At 41.4% G+C, this 25,110-nt stretch overlaps 1 protein-coding gene across 1 annotated transcript in view; it reads right to left on the reverse strand.

Annotated features, from left to right (window-relative positions):
- The window catches only part of Dmrt1 (doublesex and mab-3 related transcription factor 1), a 105,346-nt gene that overhangs the window by 75,909 nt on the left and 4,327 nt on the right, over window positions 1–25,110 (reverse strand). The gene's annotated exons all lie outside the window — the stretch shown is intronic.

Genomic DNA, 25,110 nt, shown 5'->3' on the forward strand with positions numbered 1-25,110 from the left:
GTTGCTAGGATATAAAACATTAACTTTGAATTTATGTCAGTTTTGTTTAAGATGGTCTAATGAAGCCGACATCAAGTAAACTGATCAACTCTGTATGTCTGAGTACAAAACCATCTTTCTTTTCCACCCTTGTGGTGCTGTCCTCATGCAAGCTAGAAAAGCCCTATTCCACTGAGCAACACCCCTGGCCCTAAGCACATGTCTGAGGACTGAATAGGAAGGGCTTGCACGGCCCTTCAACTGCATATCAGAGGACATTGCTGTCTTGAAAAGGCCCTAGTGTAAGGGAGTTAAAAACTAAACCCACTGTGTTTTATGTTTGTTTGTTTTGAAGAAATACCATTTCCTTGAAAGAAGGATAAGCAGCTATGGTGGCTGAGACGCAGGTATTAGGCAGACATTTTCTTGAAAATGAACAAAGTGAGCCTGTCACTTTAAGGAAAACAGCTGATGATATTTAGTCAAAATCTGAGTTTTCAAATAAAAATTAAAACTGTTAAGAAGTTATGTCCAGACCAGGTACGTGGATAACTTTATGTTCACTGCAATACAGACAGCCTTTCAAAGATTCCTCTGACTAGATCAATATTATATTAATGAATGGGATTTTATTGTAATGAAATTTGTCAATGTTGGAAGATCTGCCTAACTCAGAGAAATCATATATTCCAAATGACCAATGCATGACATTACAGTCATGCATGGATGAAAGGTTCACTCAAAATGCAAGACCCGTGTCTGATTCTGAGCTGGCTCTCTACACAAAAAAGTCTAATGAGGCATCTTGGGCTTTCTCCTTAAGCCTAAGTCATTGCAATGACCACAGTGTGGCCAAGCAGCAAAATCTCGGGGTGAAAACACTGGCTCTCTCTGCTTAATCAGATCTAGAATCTACTGCTGTGTGACCTTGAGGCAAGTTACTCGACTTCTGCACATCCCAGCATCTACCTATAACATGGGGAAATACTACTTGGGGATCGTATGAGAGAATACAGGTCGAATACTTGGGCTCTGGCACATGGAAGTGCTCCGTAAATGTTAGTTATTGCCATCTCTACCAGGGCACAGTGACAACATTTTCTGCTATCAAGTAAGAGAGTCACCAAACAACTCTGTGACGAAAGCCCCTGCTCCAAGTGCTCATCATTAGGGCACCCAGGAGGCCTGGGTGGCCCCTGGGAGGACTTCCCAAATGCAACTAAACTTGGAAAAGAGCAGGATCCTCTGCTCCTGGTCTTCACTGAAGTCAGACAGTAGCCTTGAGTGCAGCCGGGGTGATATCACTCCCTAAAGTCATAATCAGGAAATGCAGGAACAATGTGTTTCTCCCACAAGGCAATCATGACGGGGCTATTTTAAATGTCAAATAGAAGCCTGGTGCCAAGAAAGCAACAACTGCTTACTGTGCACCCCCTGGGAGCCAGGAACACCCCCACCATGCCACAAAAAGTACAACCTGGCCGGGTAAAGCTCTCCTCCCTTTCCAAAATTCTGTCTCTCAAGCCCCACCCACTCCTCTTTTGAGTTCTGCTTTTGAGAAGTGTGGCTACTACAGTAGCTTCCCTTAAGTAAGACAGAGCTTTTATTTATTTGGGAGGGGGGAATGAATGGCTGCTGCCGTTTCAGGGCTGAACTTTTAGCTTGCTATAAAGTTAATGTGCTATTCAATGTTCATTCTAGCCAAGACTGAGGGGCTGTGTATTTTCAGCCACCCCCGGAAGGCCATTATCTGTAATTGCCCATTACCATGCATAATTATTCCTCCTAGCTTGGTCTATGACCTCCGGCTTACTCACTGTAAGAGCTAACTGTTCCATCTTACCAAATTTGTGAAGGAAACTTTACTGACCTTTAGGACCATAAAGGCGTATTCCAAAGCCAGCATTAGATAATTTTACAGGCACACTTAACCGCAATCTGGAATATTTCAGATCTCTCCCAGATAGACTTTTCTCACCTCTGTGGAGTTTTACCTCCCCTCAAATAAAGGCAAAATAAAACATAATCCACTCTCCATTATGTGGGAGCTGATAACCCAACCAGGGAATTATCTGGAGCCCTTTATACTCCCTTTTCTTCGATTTTTCTATTTAGTTGTATCATGCTTTTGAAAGACTGCAACTGGGAAAAGGTGGAGATAGTGAAGAGAATGGAGACAGGAAAACTTAAATCTTAAATTCAATGTATACCCTCCCGTGTTGAGTTTTTCTCGGGGGGTGTTTTGAGTGGAAGGAGGAACTATATTCCAATCAGTGATTAAAATAAGATTTGGGAATTTCATGTAGATTTAAAATATTAATCCTAGAATGGACAGCTAGTGTCAGAACTCAAAGCGTAAGTTCTCCATTCAGTTCACTGTTCAACACTAGCAGGGAAAGAACAAGGGGACTGGGGCTACTGACTTGGCTGCATGCGTGGGCCTCATGTGCTTCGTTGGCATCTCCTTTTCTCCTCCACTATCACCTGCTTCAGACACCCCACTGCACGGGGTAGGTAAAGGTATTACAGAGTTCCACAGTCTGAAAGAGTGAACAGGGCTCGGAATGAGGCCACCCAGTTCTTCTATGGCTCCCCTTAATGAACTTTCCTCTGCCCTCCCTTCCTTTGGAACAAAGCTCCTCTCAAATGAAAAAAGAAAGGTGACTCAACAAATAAAAGCTCAGCCATTCTCTCAACTGTAATCACACTTTTTCACCAATGTCATGTAAGGTAAACCAGAAAATTAAACCCAACAACTTTTCACAAAATGGAACCACAGGGAAGGCCTTGGAAGCAATTTTACCCTTTTGTTCAACATCCTGAGAAGTACAGGTGGCAGGTCCCAGAAGTAACAGACAGTGGGACCACAGCTGAGGACCAAGTGGTGAGAGCTGGCCTTCCACACCACCCTGAGTCACAAAGGGGACAGAAGCATGGAGATGTGGTCCAAAACTGTCAGGTGGAAGACAAGTCTCCCAAGATGATGCATGACTGCCAACTGTAAAGCAGACTCAGGTGTCACACAGAGGCCAGGGGAGTACTCAAGCTCCCAGTACAGGCGACACAGGTCAGGTCCTTCTCCTTCACTGAGAAATGCAGGGCCCAGAGTAGTGAACTGATCATGGGTCCTTTGCACTGGCCCAAAACCCAACTTGTGGCTCCTCTGCTCTGTCCTTGAAGCAGCCCCCTCCAACTGACTTCTTATTTAGCTGTGCCCTTGGCAATGACAGCCTCGTCTGCCAGCTGCTGCCAACCTAATTGTTCTGTGCTGTTCTCAAAGAGGGTGCACAAGCTACACTGAACTGTACATGATGATCTGTCACCCAACTCTCAAGTGCAGCATTACAGCTCAATGCCCCATCAGATCTATCGCCAACCACGGGGGGTAGGAGGTACAGCAAACAATGTCATACTTGTGACAATTCCTGCCTCCCTAATGTAGGGCTGGAATTTAAATTCCCAGCCAGGCCAGTGACATAGCTCAGGCAATCAGACATAGCACCCTTTTTATTTAGTGATGGAGTAAGAGTCTTCTGGCTTTTAAAAATAGTGACAGAGGTGGTTATTTTCCTGCAACTCAAAGACCTGAAGACTCTGGCAACTTGGAATATGTGTATATATGTGGGTATATATACATGTGTTTTGCACACACATGCACACATACATACATACATACATATGTACACTCACATCTCAAAATCCTTTTGTTTTTATTTTGAGACAGAATCTCATTATGTTGCCCTGGTTGGTCAGGAATTCTAGAACTCAAGAGATCCTCCCACCTCAGCCTCACAAGTAGCTTGGGCTACAGACGTGCACCACTGAAGTTAGCTAATATATTTTGTATTTTTACTTATTTATTTTTTGTGGTATTGGGAAAGCAACCCAGGGTCTTATGTTTGCTAGGCAAACGCTCTTCCACTGAGTTATACCCTTAACTGTAACAAATAGTCTTAATAGAAAAGAATATCAAATCTTAACTGAAAGAAATGATTACCAAGAGTCATGCTGGGCCTGTCCACTAGAATGTTGTTATGCAACCAAGAAACAAATAACATGACTAAAGCTATATAACTTAGTAGCCACCAACTACAGTCACCCACCTGACACATTCTCTATTCATTTTCTTCATCTAGTGATCTATGGTGCATAGGTTCTACATACCTAGATTACTGGAAACCTAACACACTTTCAGAAATCCCACCTTGCAAAAAGTTCTCAAGCATCAAGAACTACTCAGTGGCCAGGAGCAATGGCACACACCTGTAATCCCAGCAACTTGGGAGGCTGAGGCAGGAGCATCAAGAGTTCAAAGCCAGCTTCAGCAGATTAGCAAGGCACTTAGCAACTCAGGGAGACCCTGTCTCTAAATAAAAGACAAAAAAAGGCTTGGGATATAGCTCAGTGGTTAAGCACCCCTGGGTTCAATCCCTAGTACACACCCCCCTCAAAAAAATAAAAAACTACTCAGTGGAATTCAAAGTAGATCTAGAAGCAATGAAACCTTCTGGTGGAGAGTTACAGCCTGTGTCAGAAGATATGCACTCTAAGCTATCAGACCCAGGCAGGAGGGCAGCCCTCTCTGTGGAACAGGAGCTTGCAAGTTCAGGGGCAGCACTTGATATCATCTGCAAGTGTGTCAACCACCAACTGTCCCCTGAGTCTCTAGGTTTATTCACGTAGGATGAAAAAACAAAATGGCTTCTTTCAAACAGAAGCAATATTGGTTGGAAGGGTAGGAGAATAAAGTGCTTGTTTGTTTTAATTAACAATGAGACAAGGGCAGTCACCTGAGGCAAGGACACACACTCTTACAAACTCAGGCTTTTAAGTATGTTGTTGGCTTTTTGTTTTTTGAGAATGACAAGAAAAGGTTATGAGAAACCCCAGGAAAGGAGAAAAGAGAAACCAAGACCGAGACAGTCTAGAAAGAAATGCCTTTTGTCCCCACAGGGATGTGTGCTGAAATTTCACCTGCAGAATCAATATATCAAGAGTTGAGCAAAGGGATGCAGCTTTACTCAAATTCCTCTAAGGTGCCACAGCCCTTTTGGTTGTATGGTTTAAGGATGCCACTGTTGTCAACAAAAACATCTGATTTAGTGTGAACGGTATGTAAAGTTTGCATGAATCTCTATGTCCCGTACACTTTCAGCTGTGTGTAATAAAAGGACTTACCTAAAAAAATTGTTTTAAATACAGGGCTATGAAAATAACCCAAAATAGCAAACGAAGCAAGAACTAGATCTTACTAGATATAAAAATGGACCCATCTTTAATATCTTAACTATATAAAGATTAGAAGTAGCTTCTATGATCTTTCTGAGAACTACTTAAAAATAATTCCAGTGTTCCTATACGCTAATCAAAACTCACAGAATCTCAAAAAATAAACCAGAATCACTTAACAGAAACTTTAAGACTGGGTAAATCCTCAAGTGTCCCCCCTCACTACCTCCAAATAGGATCTAATACTCAGGGACAGACAAGCTTCTGTCCCCTCTTCGGTCTGAGGGCACCATGCCAATGTCAAACTCCCACTAGGAGGACTGCATTTTAAACTCATTTCCTCGTTTAATCTTAAAAATAAAATACGCCATCCCCATAATATGTAAGCACAGCTCAATTCCCTGAAAGTTTCAAGGCATTTTCTAACTCAAGGCTAAATTATGCCCATTTCCTATGATATTTCTTTCCCCCTAATAACTCAAACACTTTTGGGAAGTACCAGAAGACAAACTTACTCTCGTTCTTTTCCTTTTCTCACTTCCACATCTAAGCATTGTCTATCCTCTCCCTGTATGCCAACATTAGCTTTAGTCTCCACAGAAAGACAATGTTTTAAAAAGCATCAGAAGGTTATCCCCCCATTTATTAGCAACTTCCCATCACCTTTCACCTTGACTTTTCCACTGCTAAACTCATGGCTTCCATGGCTTCCCTTCCTTTCCTTTACTTACTCAGTTTGCAAACAAGTTTGCATATAGCACATAGCACAGAACCTGTGACCATTCCTCCCGTTCTTCCTTCGCAGCACCTATCCACACCGAGGGGTCTAAAGAGCATGTAGAATTGTGCTGAAAAGCTCCACAATAAAAAGGCAAAAATAATCCACTTTAAAAATGGGCAAAGAAAGCCGGATGCAATGGGTGCACACACCTGAAATCCCGCAACTCAGGAGACTGAGGAAGGAGAATCACAAGTTCCAGGTCAGCATGGACCAAACTACTTCAAAATAGAAAATAAAAGAGACTGGGAATGCAGTGTAAAGCACCCCTGGGTTCAAATCCCAACACTGAAAAAAAAAAGGGGGGAGGACAAGGGATTTGAATAGCCATTTCTCTAGGAAAAATACAGAGGTAGCCAATAAGCTTGTGAAAAGATGCTCACTATCATCAGCCATCAGCAAAATGCAAATCAAAACCATAATGTAGTGGGCCATGTGGGGGGGTGGGGAGTAGCACACACCTGTAATCCAAGTGACTCAGGAGGTTGAGGCATGAGGATGGCATGTTCAAGGCCAACCTCTGTAACTTAGCAAGACCCTGCCTCAAAATAAAAATAAAAAGGGTTGGGGATATAGCTCAAAGGTAGAATACCTCTGTGTTCAATTCCCCATGCCAAACAAAAATCAACAAAAAGAAACCCATAATGCATTACCACTTCACATCCACTAGAATGGCTGTACCAAAAAGACACAGTAAGTGCTGCTGGAGTGAAGAAACGGAACCCTCCATTGCCTCTGCTGTTAGGGAATGTAAAATGAGGCAGCTACTTTTAGAAAAACAGCCTGCAAGTGTTAAAAACAGTCACCATCATGACGCAGTAATTCCACTCCTAGTATATTATATACTTGAGAGCATGGAACATACATTCATGCAAAAATTTGCAAGTGAATGCTCTCCATTGACTAATGAACAGATATCCTAAATATGGTGTATTCATACAATGGACGATTTATCTACTGATGAAAAAGAAAACAAGTGTTGCTGTGCACCACCACATGGATGAGCCTTGAAAACATCATGCTAAGTCAAAGAAGCCAAACACAAAAGGTCAAGTACTGCATGATTCCACTGTGTGAAATGTCCAGGACAGGACAGCGCTGCAGTCCAGCACTGGCAAGTACGTTAGCAGCTGCCAGAGGCTGGGGAAAAGAGGTGGAGGGGTGGGGGTGGGGGGATACAAATGTTGTAGAATTAAATAATGATGTCTGACCAACTGTGTGAGGATGAATTTTATGGTATGTACATTACACTTCAATAAAGCTGCAGTGTTTGGTGGTTTTTTGGTTTTTGTTTTTGTTTTTGTTTTTGTTTTTTTTCTTTTTTTGTACTGGGGATTGAACCCAGAGGTTCTTTACAACTGAGCTATGGCCCCAACCCTTTTTTTTTTTTTTTAATATATTTTTTAAGATGTTGATGGACCTTTATTTTATTATTTATTTATATGTGGTGCTGAGAATCGAACCCAGTGCCTCACACATGCTAGGCAAGCACTGTACCACTGAGCCACAACCTCAGCCCGGCCCCAACCCTTTTTATTTTTTATTTTGAGACAGGGTTTCACTAAGTCTATTAGGCTGGCCTGGAACCTTCAATCCTCCTGCCTCAGCCTCCCACCATGCCAGGCAAGCTGCTGATTTTTAAAAATACCCTAAATAATAAAATAATAGAATTTCTGCCTTTTTTTTCTCTTTCTTTTCTTTTTTTTTCAGTGCTGGGGATTGAACCCAAGGCCTTGCACCACATGGTAGGCAAGTGCTCTACCACTGACCCATAACCCCAGTCCTTGCCTTTTATTTATGCAGAAATTGATGGGAAAAATGGCAAACAGGTACACAGAAAGATGAAGGAAATGTGGTAAGATGAGAAATGGAATCTGAAAAAGGTTGTGGTTTAAACCTAAAGCTGTGGGTCTTAACATTTGTTAGGTCACAGACCCCTTGAAGAATCAGATAAGAAAAATTCAGAGCCATCTTCCAAGGGAAATGCAGATTTAAGAGTTCAGAGACCCACCTGAAGACCACCATGGGCTCCAAAGTAAAAAGTCTTAAAAATGGGCTGGGGTTGTGGCTCAGTGGTAGAGTGCTTGCCTAGCATATGTGAGGCACTGGGTTCAATCCCCAGCACTACATAAAAACACTAAATGAACAAAATAAAGGTATTAAAAATAAATAAATAAATAAAAAGCCTCTTAAAGAGGTAAGAGATGAAAAATGCCAAGTCCTAAGACTCAACAACAAAAGAGGCAGAATCTTGGGACTCCTCTGAGATATCTTTCCAAGTCAGAAAGGAATCAGAAAAGTGGCAGAAAATCTGACCTTCTGGGAAGAGCTTACAGAGCTCTAGCTGAGAGGATCTCAGAACTCAAGAGCTGGGCTTAGTGGGAAGAGAAACACCCATAATAATGCATGCAGTTCAGAAGGGATTCAGGAAAAAGTCAACTGCAGAGGAGACGACGGAGCTGTTCTTTCTTACCTGTTGGGAAGTCAAAGCATCTGGATCTAGAAAGGACAACTGGTGAGAAAAAGCTCTCAAGCTCAACATACTCATTCACGCATTCCAATTCATCTGTTCAATGCCAACTGGGTGCTCAACTGTTATCCAGCTCTTTTTTTTTTTTATATCACTCATTCTATCACATTACCAAGCATCAAGGGAGGTAGCATTTGCAAAGTCTGTAACTACAAGTCCACCAGCTCCACAGAAGGTGTAGGACTTTACTACAGGCCAAAATACAGACACAATGCAGAGCTGCATTAGCAGCTGAAATAAAGCAAATGGACAGACAAAGAGAAAAGGCTATTAGCAGTCCACAGAAAATATGACACCCTAAAAAATTAGAAAATAGTAAGAAAAAGATTATTAAATTCTCGGAGACTGAGAAAGAAAAACTAGGGAGGAGAAACAAAGTCACTGCAGATTAAATATGGAGGGTTTTAAGCCAATTATAAAAGATCAAAGAGAACAAGAGAGGGGAGGAGTAGCCTTACAAGTAACCGAGATAGGAGACCTTGGGAGAAATACGGCCAGAGGCAAATCATTACAGTTTACAGCAAAAGTAATCTAGGAATGATTTTAGCAAGGAATTCACTACAGGCCACTACTGGGAGCAACTGCACAGGGACAGAAAACAAAAAGCTCTTTATTTTAAAAAGGGTACACAACTCCAAAGGGAAGAATGGGATTGGCACATAGAAAATAGTAAGTGAAAAATGCCCATGTCTAGAGTCAGTTTTGGATTTCCTAGCCCTGGCTAGGATTTGGCATGGTCTTCGCTTCACACCACCACAGTTAAAGGGGAAGCAGAGGCAAAGGTTGTGATAATTTACTGATACTTCTGTCCTTAACAAACATCTGACACCAGAGCCAGGTAATAGAAGCACAAGTCAATGTCCTCGGCCACAGGGGAGGCTAAGGCAAGAGGATTATTGAGTCCACGAGTGTGAGGCCAGCCTGGGTAAGACCCTGCCTCAAACAAACGAAACAACAACAAACCTGACACTGCCCTTCTGAGTAATGACAACTTCTTCAAAAGCTCCACCTTTGCTGACTGCATCAGATTTTTACCGAGATGTGTTGATACAAATGACGCTAACTTTCCATCTTAGTGCCTTTCACTTATGTCGCACTCTGCAATTAATAATTAGCAGCACTTTACGTACTTCAGTGGCTACCCACAACAACCCTGGAGGTTGAGAAAGCATGAACTATTAGGCTCCCCAGGCAGAGGATTTAGCTGTAGTTTGGAAAGGTTGTTGGTACACAAGGAAATGTGGTGGTAGCTGGAGTCTGGATTAAAATCCAGGCCTTTGAACTCCAACTCTAGTAACTTCTTACAATGACATCAAGAACCCCAGACAGTAAGCTTTTCATTCTGTGGGAACTGGGGAGGTGCTAGGGATTAAACCTAGGACTCTGCACAGGTTAAGTATACACTCTACCACAAGCTACACCACCAATACCCCAGCATTTCACCTTTACTCTAAGCAGTTAATTCTGCATGTTTTGTTTTGATGTTTGGACACTAAACACCAGACACTATAAAACAGCAGAGTCAGAAAGGCAAGGAAATTATAGAATATTGCTAAGGGATGCCCATAACAACTAGCATGTAAGCTCCAGAAAAATACCTGCCTTACAAAATATTTCTTTCCTAAATAGGAAGGTACAGATCATTCTATTACCACAAGGATGACCAAAAGCCTAAGTGATAGCTGGATGTATAGAACGAGAAAAGGTAATACTATTAACACATCATTTACTGACACTGAGAAAATATCTCTAAGAGAAGTGAGAAAAGTAAACCAAAGGGAACCCCAAGCAACAACTATTTCACCTACCTCTGCACTTGGATACCAACTGTTTACCTGAGTGGGTCCTGATTACTGCTAACATGACCTCACCAAACAGGGTCATAGAATCTAATATAGGAGTCAAGCATGGGTTGGGAGTCACCAACCTGGGTCTGAATCCCAACTCAACCACTCAATACACATGTAATCTTGAGCAAGTTATCCAGGTTCAATTTCCTTATAAATGGAAAAATTAGTTTCTATTTTACAGAGTTTCTATAAAGATCAAATGAAAATATAAATAAACTAGCAGCAAAGACAACACCTGCCACAAGGGAGACACTCAGTCAAAGAGAGCTAGTCTTATTAGAATCATTACTACCATCTCTGAAAACATATCACTGAAGAGCTGGAAAGTAACAAACTACACACTTGGGAGAAAGAGTAAAGCACACAGAGAAACTAGAAAAATATGGTTCACACTCATGCGTGGGTCCTCAGTTTGAGAAACATCACTTATTCCTGCCCTCTGGCTCCTGACGACACAAACTAATGTGAGAATTACATTTCTTTGCTTAATCACCCTTATTATGCTGGTTTTTTCCCCCAGCCCTACCCAATTTTCTCCTGCTCCTAGATGCAAGCTTTTGTTCCCTGTCAAAGTCCTCTCCACTGCTGTAAATAATCTCTCTCCCTCTTTTATATTACCTTTCAAATATTTATAGACTGTTATTCTCCTTCTCTCCAAGTCATACATCATTTTTGTTGCCCTTCCTCTGGATTCTCTCTAGTTTATCTACATCTTTTAGAGAAAAACAAACCCAGGTGCTGCATGATAGAGACAGCACACCCAAAGCTAACAACCCCAAACCAAGAAGGCCCCTTTTTCAAAGCCACACACACAAAAAAAATTCTTTGATGTGCCTCTTACTCCTTTTCTTCTATAACTCATAATTCCATCTCTCAGATAAAAACTGCGGCAGAGAGTGATAAGGGATATGAACACCATCTTCATCAAGTGGATGCTGGGGCTCTGCGAGCTAGCCACTCCTGGGTCGGGATGCCAGGGACGATCTCAGGTCCATCTCCAACCTGCTAATGAGGAACTACACATGCTACACACCGACTGTACTTGCTAATCCTTGCCTGTCCACTGCACTGCACTCAGAATCAGTGTAGGAGCTAAATAGCGTCCTTGAGACTCCCTGTTGTTTTCTGTTTTGTTCCTAAGGAAAAATATCAACACTGTTTATTTTCAAATAAACACAGGTTTGGAGTGTTTTAAGAAGGAAAACTTCTGAAACTAAATGGTTAAAAATTCTCTCCCTGTCTCCAAGTACATGAGTCCCTTTTGCAGGGGACAACTGTGAAACACCCAGTTCAGCCTCTCAGTGTTCCCTCTCAAAGGCGGTGATGTCCAAGTATGACATGCCATGCTACTCCCTCGTCCCCAGCAGGTCTATGTGAATGTCCCCTGCTCCTTAATCTTATGTGAATGTTCTGGTGGTTTCTAGTGGCTTCTGTTACACTCTCCACTCCCTTTAGAAAGGATAACAGATGGGTAACACTCAAGACATCTATCAGCAAAGTCAACAAAACAGAAAAAAAGGGACATTATAAAACAGGGAGGTGTTGACTTGTATTTAATGTGAAGGCTTAATACATTTACTATGTTTGAGTGTGAAGCTGGATCTGAGATTCCTGTCTGGGGCTGTAGGGAAACATGATGGGTTACATAATCTCACAGTATTCTTGTTGTCTGGATAGCTTTGTCTTTGCAAAACCCGGTTTATGACAATAAGGTAAACCATATACCCAAACTCACTCCACTGCTCCTCATACTAGTATCTGAAACTTGAGTTCTAGAACTTGCTTGCGTACTTCATTATGGTCTCAAGTAATTTTTTGGAGCCATCTTATAGTTAATAAAAAATTGTGCACCACAGTATCTCACAAAAAAGATGAGCACCACAGCAATTCTGAGAGACATATAGAACATTAATCCATTTCACAAATGAAAAGATGAACACACAAGAAATTAAACAGCCTGCCCCAAATCAGAGGGGTAAGAAACTGAACCAGGTCTTTGGACTCTAAGTCTTAGCTTCTTTTGATCAGATGGAGCTTCCTCTGCACTATAGTTATAAGAATAACACCAGAATTGTTTTTCTAGGTTTATCTTCAATCTTTGAGATCTTTGAGGCTTCTACTATCATGTGCCATTCTCTTGGAGAGAAATCTGGCACTGTTATGCAGCAATGATAACATTCATTCCACATCAACACAAACAGTAAAATGACTTTAAAATAGTTGAAGAGTAATATGCATTCTGATTTTCAAGCAAACCAGCAGTATTGGCAAAGAATAAAATTAGTCTACTAGTCTATTAACTAGAACATGGAACTAGATAGTACAATCAGCCCTTCCCTAGTCTCGGGTTCTGCATCTGAGGATTCAAGCAACTGTAGATTAAAATTATGAGCAAAATAAATTCTGGAAAGTTCCAAAAAGAAAAACTGGGACTATGCTGAATCCATATTAATGAGGTCACATGTAAGTATGCCTTCTATAGACCCCTACCAGGTCACAGGTCCTCTCTCCCCACAGCACTTGTTTGAGCATGGCTTATCTCAATCTCCTTCATGTACTATGTAATGAGATGCCTTTGATAATCATCTGTACTGAGCATGCACACTTTTTGTGTCATTCTCTAAACAATACAGTCATATCAGGGTATTTTTGTTTGTTTTGTTTTGTTTTCAGTGCTGAGGAATGAACCCAGGGTCTCATGAATACTGGGTAAGCACTCTACCACAAATTGCACCCCCAACCTGTTTTAACAACTATCTACAGAGCATTTACATGCATTAAGTATTATAAGTAATCTAGAGATGATTTAAAGTACAACAGAGGGTTGCATAGACTGTAAGATTAATACTATGCCATTTAAAATAAGGCACTTGAGCCTCCCAGGACTTTGGTATCCGAGGAGGGGGCCAGAACCAATCCCTGAGGTCACCAAGGGACCTCTGTGTATCTCATTCCTCAGCCATGGTATGACCACACCAAATGGTAACACTGAAAGTTCAAGATCATGACTATGAAGTGGTCTGGTCAATTGAGGCCCTTAGCTTAACTTGAAACCTATCTGCTCATAGCTAAAATTGAACTGAGGAGTTTGGAGTTAGGAGGATAAAACAAATTCATCAACCAAGCCATCCTTAAGACATGTTCACTTGATCTGGTTAATGGGTTTGTGGGAGCTGGAATTGCTGGGGGCTTCTGACCTCCTGAGAACAGTGACCAGGACTCAGTCATATGACCGCTCTTGTCTCTGCACTCTGTCCCCAGCCAGTCTCTCGCAGTTCTATGGTCTAAAATACCAAATAATGAGGGGTGGGAAAGTGCAACCCACATCACAAAGGGTCAACCCACATACACAGGGCCCATAAACAGAAGAAAAGATATTAAAACTCACCAACGAAGAAAATGTGGGTTATGAACTACTTTAACTGTATTACTTATCTCTCACTGTGTAACATTTTGCAGCAAATCTAGTGGCTTCAATTACACAAATTCCTTATCTTACAGTTCTACAGACCTGAAGTCTAAAGGTGTTGGCAGGACTGCATCCTCTTCTGGAGGCTTCAGGGAAGTTCCATTTCTTTGCTCAGTCAAGTGTTGGCAGAATTCAGTTCCTTCTAGTTTTAAGACTGAGCCCCCACTTCCTTACTGCCTGTCAGCTGAGCACTGTTCCAAGGCCTCTTGCCTTCTTTGGGGAAGGGCAAGGCCTTCCTCCATCTTTAAATCCAGACGCAGCAGGTTCAGTCCCACAAGCTTGGATACTCTTCTTAGTTGTCTTCTGCTGTGGTGTCTCTGGGGCACCTGGGAAAGTTCTCCACTATTATGACTGGGTCTAGAATGTCCCCCAAAGGTTTGTGTGTTGAAGGTTTTGTCCCCAGTGCAGCAATGTTCAGTAGTGGGGCTTTTAGGAAGTCACTGGATTTTGAGGGCTCTAACCTCATCAGTAGATTAAGCCATTGATAGCTGAATGAACTACAGGAAATACTGAAAACTGTCTGCGGTGGGGCATGGTTAGAGAAAGCAGGTCACTAGGGCCATGCCCTGCAATGGTGTTTCTTGTCCCTGGCTTGTTCCCCATACCCACCTCACCACACCCCACTTCCTGACTGCCATGAGCTGAGCAGTTTCCTCCACCACACTCTCCATCATGATGTTCTGCCTCAACTCAGACCCAAAGCAATGGAGCCAAAAAAACCATGGACTAAATCCTCTGCAACTGTGAGCCAAAATAAGTCTTTCTTCCTCTAAGTTGTTTTTTCAGTCATTTGTCATGGCGACAAAAAGCTAACACATCTATCATGCCATTAGACCCTGGAAGATCCAGGGTCATCTCTCCATCTCAAGATCCTGGCCTTAATCACCTTTGCAAAGTCCCTCCTGGCATGTGAGTTGTCATCTGATAGGTCCCAGAAACTGGGTGTGCATTTCTTTGGCGGGGGGCCATGATTCTCCGACCACACTGAATACAGGGCCTCCCCTATCAGACTCGCACAGCTCCAACAACAGCCTAGCCCTGGCATGCTGTGGCTGCAGCTCTCTGGAGGGGCTGGCAATGACAGCGTCTACCAAAATGGCACTTAAACTTATTTCCAAAACAGACCCTCCTGTCCCACCCCTTCTTTCCACCTCTACTACCACCAGCACCGTCCCAGCAGCTCTCCCCTCGGCACGGGCAACAGCCCAGCCTTCATATCAATCCCTGCTCCCACTTGGCGCCTTCGAGCTGCACCCCACACAGCAGCAGAGAGATCTTTTGAGAGAGTAAATCAGTTCACACCATTCACTGCTTTAACACTCCAGTGACTTTCCCTGGCACTCCTAATAAAATCCCAACTCCTTCCCTGGCCTACACGGCCCTTCGAGATGCATCCCCCACGGCTGTCACCCCTGCTCGCAGCCCTCCGGACACCCACCACCTGCCTGCTGTTCTCAGTAGAGTCTCACTTTGCTGCTCTTTCTGCCTGGAATGCTCTTTTCTCAGATTGACCCAAAAGGGTCATTATCATTCAGGTCTAGCTCCAGTACTGACTCCTTATTTAAATCAATCACTGTCCTCTCAAGTCACATCCTTCATATCACTTCGTTTTTCTCCATAATACCACTTCCTAAAAATATCTCATGTACTTATTGATGTCCTTGCTTATCAACTGTATCCACCCCCTGGAAATGTAAGATGCATGAGAGGCAGATGTTTTATACACTGATCTACATCACATGCCTACATTAGGGTCTGGCCCAGTGCAGTCACACAATGAATATTTGTTTTATGTTTTTCAGTGCTTGGGATAAATAAAACCCAGGACCTCATGTATGCTGGGCAAGCACCTCACCACAGAACTATATCCCTAGCAATAACTGTTAAATTCGCAAATTTTGAAAAAAAACAGAAGGAAGAAAGGGAAGCATGGAAGGACTCTTGATCAGACAGCACACTCACCAACAGAAACAAATTTAATTTAGTTCTGCAAAGATTTACTGGTGTTTAATAAATCCAATCTGCTTCACTGAATTAATGCATGTTCTATATAGTTTAGATAAACCCCCAAAACTGTGAAACCAGAGTTAAGGGGTGGTACAAAAAATGGGGAATAGTTTTATAAGTGCAGAAATCAATACTGAAAGTCATCTGTTAGTATACACTGAACTGAACTGACATTGGATGGCTAAAGCAATATCTAAGAGCTCTTACTGCCAATAAACATCAGAAAATCTGCCATTACTATAACACTAAATCAGTATTTTCTTTTGACATCCAGCCAGCTATTTATAGTCTACTTTAAGAATCTATTACATGTTTTTTCTGGAAAGCATGTCCAGTGGTGTTATCAAGTAAGTGCAAAATAGCAATTATGAAGTCTGCCCACAGACATAAAAGACTCAAGTAAGCTCTGTTTGAAATGTCATTTGTTCAGCAACAGTGATCAATATCTATGTGAATTTTCACACCAGAGTCAAAAAGGTCGTCACCAAAATTGAATTTTTTTTATCAAGTGAAAAGTAAGAGACACCTCAGGCTGAGACAGAAATGCAGATATGCCCTTGCCTAGTTGTTTGTGAAACTACACACACACACACACACACACACACACACACACACAAACGTCTCTGACAAGTACCAGTGAGGCAACACCTAGAGCCACAGGGGGCCAAGAATCCCAACTCCTCTTCTTTGCTTCATGGCTGCGAGCACTGCACTTCGAGGTAATGAGCCCAGGTCGTCAGACAAGGTCCAGAATTCATCCTGCAAAAGGTATTAGTTCACACTGTCCTGGCCCCTTCTCTACAAACCTCAGCCCTAGGAAGAGACTTCCACTACCCCAAAGGCATAGATTAGACCCATCTATTAAACAAAATGAAATCAGCAATAGAGCAAACCTTGGGGGACTAGGAGGAGGAGGGGCAGCAGAGGAAAGAAAGGATGCGGGCAGAAATAGAAGGAATTGTCTTAGCACCCAGGAATCTACAGATGATTTCCAAGGCCATGAAGCTTTGAAGAAAAGTGAAGCTGGGACAAGAGGCTAGCCTCAGTCGTTGAGAGGGAAATGGGGAGTCATAGTTGAATGACAACAGAAATTTCCTTTGGGAAGTTCTGGAGATGGTTGAACAACAACATGAATGCACTTAATTCCACACTTAAGAAGGGATGAACTGACAAATTTTGAATGCTGTACATTTTATCACATTAGAAAAAAAGTTTAAAAAGACCAAGTGAATAAAACAACACATGGGACAGAAAGGCATCCACAAGACCCAGAAAGTAGTAGGAGGCTGGGAAAGTGAGCTGGTTCCTGAGACCAGCAGGACTAGGAATACAGTTCAAGGACTCCAGCACCACACAGGGAACTGGCAAGGACAGACGACACAGGAACTTTTCGACATTTCAGAGTTTCACAGGGCAGCAGATGAAAAGCTGCACCACACAAGGACAGCACCTCGTGTCACCATCCATAAGAGCTTCTCCAACGTGGGCAGGGATGTACCTCAGTGGTAGTGCCAGGACCAGCATTTATGAGGTGCTGCGTTCAACCCCAGGACCATACATACACACAATCTCCAAAGCTTTGACCAGCTGGTGGCAGTAAGTTCTAAGAGTTCATGTAAACCACCCTCTTCCAGGGGTACCATGAAGGACAGCTATTTTCACCAACTCTCAGGTTTTTCTTTCACTCTTCAGAAAGGTGAAAATGGCCTTCCATTTTCAGAAAAATCAAAGATAAAAATTATCCTAGCTAAGTGTTGAGGGCAACAGAATTCCTGCACCCTCATTTTGAGGAAATACAGGTCATTCAAGGCCTGAAAAGATGTTTCAGTCCTTCCTAAAGATCAGTATTTCTACCGCCAACCATACAACTATGTCAGGGAAAGCCCATCCCTGGTTCCATTATGAATTGTTGACTTACTCACTCTCCCTTTCACTACAAACTGTGACAATGAGGTAAATATGGAAATTTCTACAGAGAGACTGAACATTAACACAGTTGTAGTGATAATAAAATGCAAACCTGAAGACTCCTTCATGATCCGAACCTTTCATCCAAGGGACTGACACCGGTTTGAACTCTCTATGGTACTTACCAGGATGAAGGCATCATTCTTTTCAATTTAAAAAAGTTTAAGTGTAAGCAGGACACAGTGGCACATGCCTGTAGTCCCAGCAGCTCAGGAGGTTGAGACAGGAGGATCAAGAGTTCAAAGCCGGCCTCAGCAACTCAGTGAGGCCCTACATGACTCACTGAGACCCTGTCTCTAAATAATATACAAAAAGGACTGACGACATGGCTCAGTGGTTAACACCGCTGGGTTCAATTCCCAGTTTAAAAAAAAAAACTTAAGTGTGAATTTTCTGGATCCCTCATACATTGTTGGTGGGAATGTAAAATAGTGCAGCCTCTTTAGAAAACAGTCTAGTAAGTCCTCAAAATATTAAGCATACAATTACCATAAGACTCAGCAATTCCAACCCCAATACACACACATTTATACAAAAAAACTGTACACATTTGTTCATTACTCATTATGGCCAAAATTTATAAGCAACCCATATGTACACCAACTGATGAACAGAAAAATAAAATGTAGTATATACATACAATGAAACATTAATTGCTAATAAAAAGGAGTAATAATGAAATAATAAATGCACACTACAACATGGATAAACCTTGAAAACATCAGGCTAAGTCAAAGAAGCCAGACACAAAAGGTCACACATCTTATTTCATTTACAAGAAATGTCTCAACAACATGAAATGTCCAAATTAGGCAATGTAGAGATGGAAGTCTATCAGTGGATGCTGAGAGCTCAGGTAGGGAGCAGATGGAGAATGGCCACCAATGGGCAACTTCTTTTAGAAAAGGAGACAAAAATATTCAAAAATTAGATTCTGGTGATTGTTGAACACTGTGAATTTACTAAAACACAATAAATTATAGCCGACAATGGTGGCATAATCCCAGCAACTCAGGAGGCTGAAGCAGAAGGATTGCCAAGTCTGAGACCAGCCTGAGAAACTACATGAGATCTATCTCAAAATTAAAAGGGCCGGGTTGTGGATATAGCTCAGTGGTAGAGCATCCCTGAGTTCAACTCCAAGAACCACCCACACACTCAAAAATTGAATCATACATTTTAAAAAATATTTTTTAGTTATAGATGGACACAATACCTTTATTTTGTTTATTTACTTTATGTGGTGCTGAGGATCAAACCCACACACCAGGCAAGCACTCTACTAACACTGAGCCACAACCCCAGCCCCTGTATCAAACATTTTTAAACAAATTAATTATGTGGTGTATGAAACATACCTTACTTAACCTGCTAAATTAACTTGAATTTTTTGCTATTTTTAAAATTCAAATACATTTTAAAAATATACAAAATGCACACTGAACATCAAAGATTTTACTCTTTGACTTCTGTACGTGGGTTCGTGATAACTTATCAAGTGTTTTAAAACAACTCCATATTTAACCATCATGTATTCATTCATTCAGCAAAGGTTTATTGACCATCAGCTGTGAAGCCAGACAGTTCACTCTACACAGATGAACAAAATGATGAATAAAAGGCAATCGCTGTCCTTCAGCTTATTTTATCAAGGGAGATATGGATGTAAGTCAATCAAGTGGTTTTATGGGTTTTATATATGCTGTTATAAAACTTGTGACTTTAAACTATGTTTTTTTATGGTTCTACCTAAATTTCCTTTCTAGCTAAAGGTAGTCTGGTAGGCTATTTTCTGTGCACTTTGTTGTTATAATTGCTAAACTAAAATACTATCCACGGAGAGTTTCTATCAGGCCAACTAAACTGCTGTATTTGACACGTGAAAGCACAACACCCTTGAAATGAATAAAACGGGCTGAAACACTATTTAAAACAGCAAGCTATCAAAATGATCCTGCCATCTAGCATTTTCTTTCTTTCGAATTTCCAACTGTTGCTTCAGTTTACTTTTTGTGTTAGACTATTTGTTGGCCATTTCTTGGACTCTAAAAGCATGGGAATGCTTTTATCTGAAGGCTTTTTAAAATCTAGCATCATTTCCTATTCTACCTGCAATTAAGAGCTGCCTTCAATCAAAGGGAGCCTATCTTATGTAAATGATCAGAATCTTTCAAAAATAAACTCCTAATTCATTGTGTATAAAAACGTCTTCATCATTCATTTGAATGAAACACTTCCTTTTTTACAATGTCAGAAAACTGCAAAGATAAAAATTGAAATGTTATATATTAAATTTAAATAACCCCAAAGAGTACGTTTAGGGCAGTGGAACTATGCCGTGACAACATAAAGGTGGACACATGTCATACTTTGGTCCATATCCATAGAATGTACACCACCAAGAGTGAACCCCATTGCACACACAAACTTCAGGGGATAATGTGACAATGCAGGTTCATTTGTAACACAGGCACCACTTTGATGGGGGATTTAACTGGTAATGTGGGAGGCTACACAGGTTGGGGCAGGGGATACATGGGAAATCTCTGTACGTTCCCTTCAGTTGTACTGTAAACCTAAAACTGCTCTAAAAAATAGTCTATTCTACAAATTTAAATTCGGTGTCTTCGGTTGTTAATTCATCAGTCCTATCTCTTACTGGTAAAAAAAACTGCACACAGCTGGGTATGGTGGCACATGCCTGTAATTCCAGCAACTCAGGAGGCTGAGGCAGGAAAATCACAAATTTGAGGCCAGCCTCAGTAACTTAAGCAAGACTCTATCTCAAAATAAAAAATAAAACAGACTGGGGATGTGGTTCAGTGGAAAAGTTCCCCTGGGTTCAATCCTCAGTACCCGAAACACATAAACAAAAAAAACCCAGGGACATTACTCCATTTTCAAACTGGAGTTTTGAAATAAGAAAGTACACTTTATGCTAATATTTTAAAAGATGAAGCCACAGAGAAAATGCTGAGACTGTTATTAATTCATGGTCCTTTATAGCCAAAAATGTTCATTTTCTTTCTGTGTGCCCCAAAAATGACTAGGAAAAACTTCATGTTTGTAAAATATTTAAGCCCTCAAGACCCACAAAGAAATGTGCTCCGCTTCTGGCCTGCGCTCTTTTTTTTTTTTTTTCTTTTAGTTGTCAAAGGATCTTTCTTTTATTTATTTACATGTGGTGCTGAGAATCGAACCCATTGCCTCACACATGCTAGGTAAGTGTCCTACCACTGAGCTACAACCCCAGCCCTGGTATGCACTCTCTTGAAATGAATTCCTAAAGAAGAAAGGTGAAGGAGGGGCCCCTCCACAGACCTGGGCTACCATTAGGCACAGACCTGGGCTACCATTCCAACAGGGGAAGGGGAGTGAAATGGAGCCATGGGCCCCAGGAAAGGCTGGAGCTGCCAAGGAAAACCCCAGACGGTAGGAGGTGGGTTGATCTGGGGGAGGGTGGATGTGCGTGTGGATGCAAGTCCAGGGTGCTCCAGAAGGGAGGGTCCAAGAGATAACATTCAGGTCCTCACAAAGGACATGCATGCAGGACCAAGTTCTCTACAATACAGCCCTTCATTTGACAGTTTCTGTACAGAAAAGGAGATGAAAAACTATGCAGGCTTCAGGGAACATGCTGGGTAGAACAGTATTCTATGTGTGCGCAGGAGGCTGAAGGAAAAGTAAAATGTAAAATAAAACAGAGGAGTCCACATTTACGAAGGAAGAAGGCCCAATTTTTTTTAAAAGGTTGATAACTTGAAATAAGAAAGTATAATTTATGCTAATATTTAAAAAGATAAAGACACAGAGAAAATGCTGACATTGCTATTAATTCATGATCCTTTATAGCCAATAATGTTCACCTTTTTTTCTATGTGCCCCAAAAATGACTACGAAGAAACTTTTCTAATCAATAACATACCTTCCAACATCTGATTAGCAACAATTTCTTCAAAAGGTTATTTTTTTTTCCCCACAGTAATACCCACAATCATAGAAGAAAACAACAACAGAAGTTTCTTGCACCCATCCTTGAGGATATTCAATCAATCCTTTGGTGATTCTTAGCTGATCTTTGACCAAGGACTATAGAGACTGTCTTCTAATGTGTATTATACTATTTACAAGGTTTAGTTCTCCAATAAATGAAACACAACTTGGTAAATCCAATTTCCTTTGAAGTGTCCTTAGAATTCAGCCAATAATCTCTGCAGTAATTCTTGAGCATTTTTTACTCTCACTTTTGGCACTTTAAGGAGCCAACAGGAGATAACTAAGTAACTTCAAGGACATAAAATTCTACTTAATTTCACCAAGCAACTGGCCTAACAGACCCTAGGGAGCAGGGGTAGGAAGGTTAGCAACTGTACCCAGGTAAGCCAGGTCAGTAAGTCTTACTATTCTATGACAACTCCTACAACTTTCAACTGTATCATTTCAAACCCTGGCCTTCCACATCTACATAATAGAATTCCAGGTCATTAAAAAATTCCAAGCTGCATTAAATGCTAAAAAGCTAATGACAACAGGTGGACAACACACTCCCATTATATTAAATAAGTAATATTATATATATATATATGTATGTACAATTATGTGTGTGCATATACTTATTTATGTATATATACATACATAAACACACACATATATGGAAAGAAAAACTAGACACAAAAGCCTGGAAGCTCAGCAAGTAATCCTGGTGTCACGGAGGTGAGAACTGAAGACTGGGGCTGGAAGAACAATGTTCTCTCCTTGAACGGGTTCTGTACTCTACTACAAATGTTTGCCCTTTCCCTTGCATAAATTAAATGTTATTTTAAATAAATGCAATCTCTGAAAAATTTACAGTAAGCTATATACTTGTTAGTACTGAGTTATCTAAGAAACTGGCCTCCATCAGCCACCTGAAAGCTGTAGGACTCCAGTCTGTCTCTCTGTCTGCCGCTCTCATTTTCACTCTCTTACTCTCTCACCCTCCTCTTCCCTCTTTCTTTCTGTATTTTGTATACTACTGGCATCTCCATCTCCCTCTCACTCACATCCTCAGTCAGTAAGTTATTAATTCCAACTCCAGAGGTTTGACAGAAATCCTGTGAAGGAAGACCATCTTTGCTCCTGCCCCAGAAAGAAATCTGTCTAGTGGGGAGCCCAATTCCCTTTGGAAGGCACAGTCTTCCAGAGCCAACCCTTCCCACCTATGCCCAAGCAAATAGGCAGGACACATACTGGCTCCTACATTCCCCTTGCCTTGGAGTACTGGTTCAGGTTTCAGGATGACTAAAGGCATGTCACTGCAGAGATAAGTAAGGGATCTGGGTACATCCTCCCTGACCCTAAACCCTAAATCCTGCTACCCTATGGTTCCTCTCTGTAACTTTTCCTCCTATTGCTACTCCAAAATACCCTGCCAGAACCTGTTTTGCCCTATGGAAAGCAAAGTTTGGGAACTATTCTAAGTACATGCTATGAGTAACCAATTCAAAAAGAAAAAAAGAATACTGGCTCAACTTACAATTTTTTGACATTGCAATGGTTCAAAGCCCACGTAAAAGTGATACACTTTCAGAAAAAACCATAAGGGCTGGGGACATAGCTCAGTGGTAGAGAGATTGCCTGGCATACGTGAGGCCCTGGATTCAATCTCCAGTACTGAAAAAAAAATCAGTAGAGACTACATTTTGAATTTTGATCTTTTCCCAAGTTGGCAATGTGTGAATCCTCTAATTCTGTACAGCAACAGCATCTCCCAATCAGCCACATGATCACAAGGGTAAACAACTGGTACTGCACACTGCACTGTTACTAAGCTGTGATGTTCAGTAGGTCAGGTGTATTAATGCATTTTTATTTAGGAATTGTTCAATTTACCTTGGGTTTATCAGGACATAAGTCAAGGAGCATCTGTACCTTGTCCTCTGTTAATTACAGAATCTATAGCTCCAGTAACACAAAGATGGACACACCTACCTGCTTTCCTTGATGTGTGCTTATCTTCTTCCCTACAATGGCCAAGACTCATGCAATCTTTTTTTTTTTTTAAGTTGTAGATGGACACAATACCTTTATTTATTCATTTTTATGTGGTGCTGAGAATCGAACCCAGGGCCTCACACATGCTAGGCAAGCACTCTCCCACAGAGCCACAACTCCAGCCCCGACTCATGCAATCTTTAAGAATCCCCCCCACCCCCGCAGTCCTGGGGATTGAACCCAGGGCCTTGTACTTGCAAGGCAAGCCCTCTACCAACTGAGCTATATCCCCAGCCCTCTCCCTCATTTTTGAGAAGCTGAAATAAAACACCCAGAGAGCTTAAGTGATTTGTCCCAAAGCTGCATGGCTAATTATAGACATGCAGTTGAGCAACCCTAGCCTAGTGGTTAAGCACGGAAAACTGAGAAACTCATAAAAGCTTAGTGAAGATGGTACCACATGGCAAAGCCATATTTCATGGAGCCATGGTAGATCCTGAAGACACTCTTCGTCTCAGCATGTATACATTAGTCCCACTTACTCAGTTTCACTTTCTGCTGTTTCAGTTACCTGAGGTCAACCATGATCCAGAAATATTCAGTGGAAAATTGAATAAACAATTCACAAGTTTTAAATAACTTTCATTACAGTATACTTATAATCATCCTATTTTATTACTAGATACTAGTAATCTTATAGTCCCTAATTTATAAACTACACTTTTTCATGGGTATGATATAGGAAAAAGTAAAATATATATTACAAATATACATGTTTATATATACATAAATATACATATGTATGTAGGGTTCAGTACTATCCTAGGTTTCAGTAATTCATTTGGGTCTTGAAACCTATGCCGCACAGATAAGGGGGGATTACTGTATTTAATTGCCAGACCCCAGAATTCCACAGATCTTTGATGGATTTCTTAAAGCTTCTGTATTCTAGACCAGCACCATCAAATCAAACTTTGAGAAACAAATGCATCATTCAGTATGGCAGCCCTTAGCTATATGTGGCTAGTGAGTTCTCAAAGTGTGGATCACAGTAGAAACCAAATGTTTTCTTGTTATTTCAATGATTCATTTAAACTTAAATAACTAGCTATGGCCAGGGGCTTCCACAGTGAACAGTGAGCTCCAGACCACTGTGGTTCATCTCTCTCTCTCTCTCTCTTTCTCTCTCTCTCTCTCTTTCTCTCTCTCCTGTCTCTCCTGTCTCTCTCCCCTCTTTCTGTCTCTCTCTCTTCTCTCTCTGAGGCAATGTGGGGAACCAGTGTAGCAAGCACACTGAGCTTGGGAGATGGATGGACTAATTCACATG

This window comes from Sciurus carolinensis, chromosome 14 (assembly GCF_902686445.1).
Source record: "Sciurus carolinensis chromosome 14, mSciCar1.2, whole genome shotgun sequence".
NCBI lineage: Eukaryota > Metazoa > Chordata > Mammalia > Rodentia > Sciuridae > Sciurus > Sciurus carolinensis.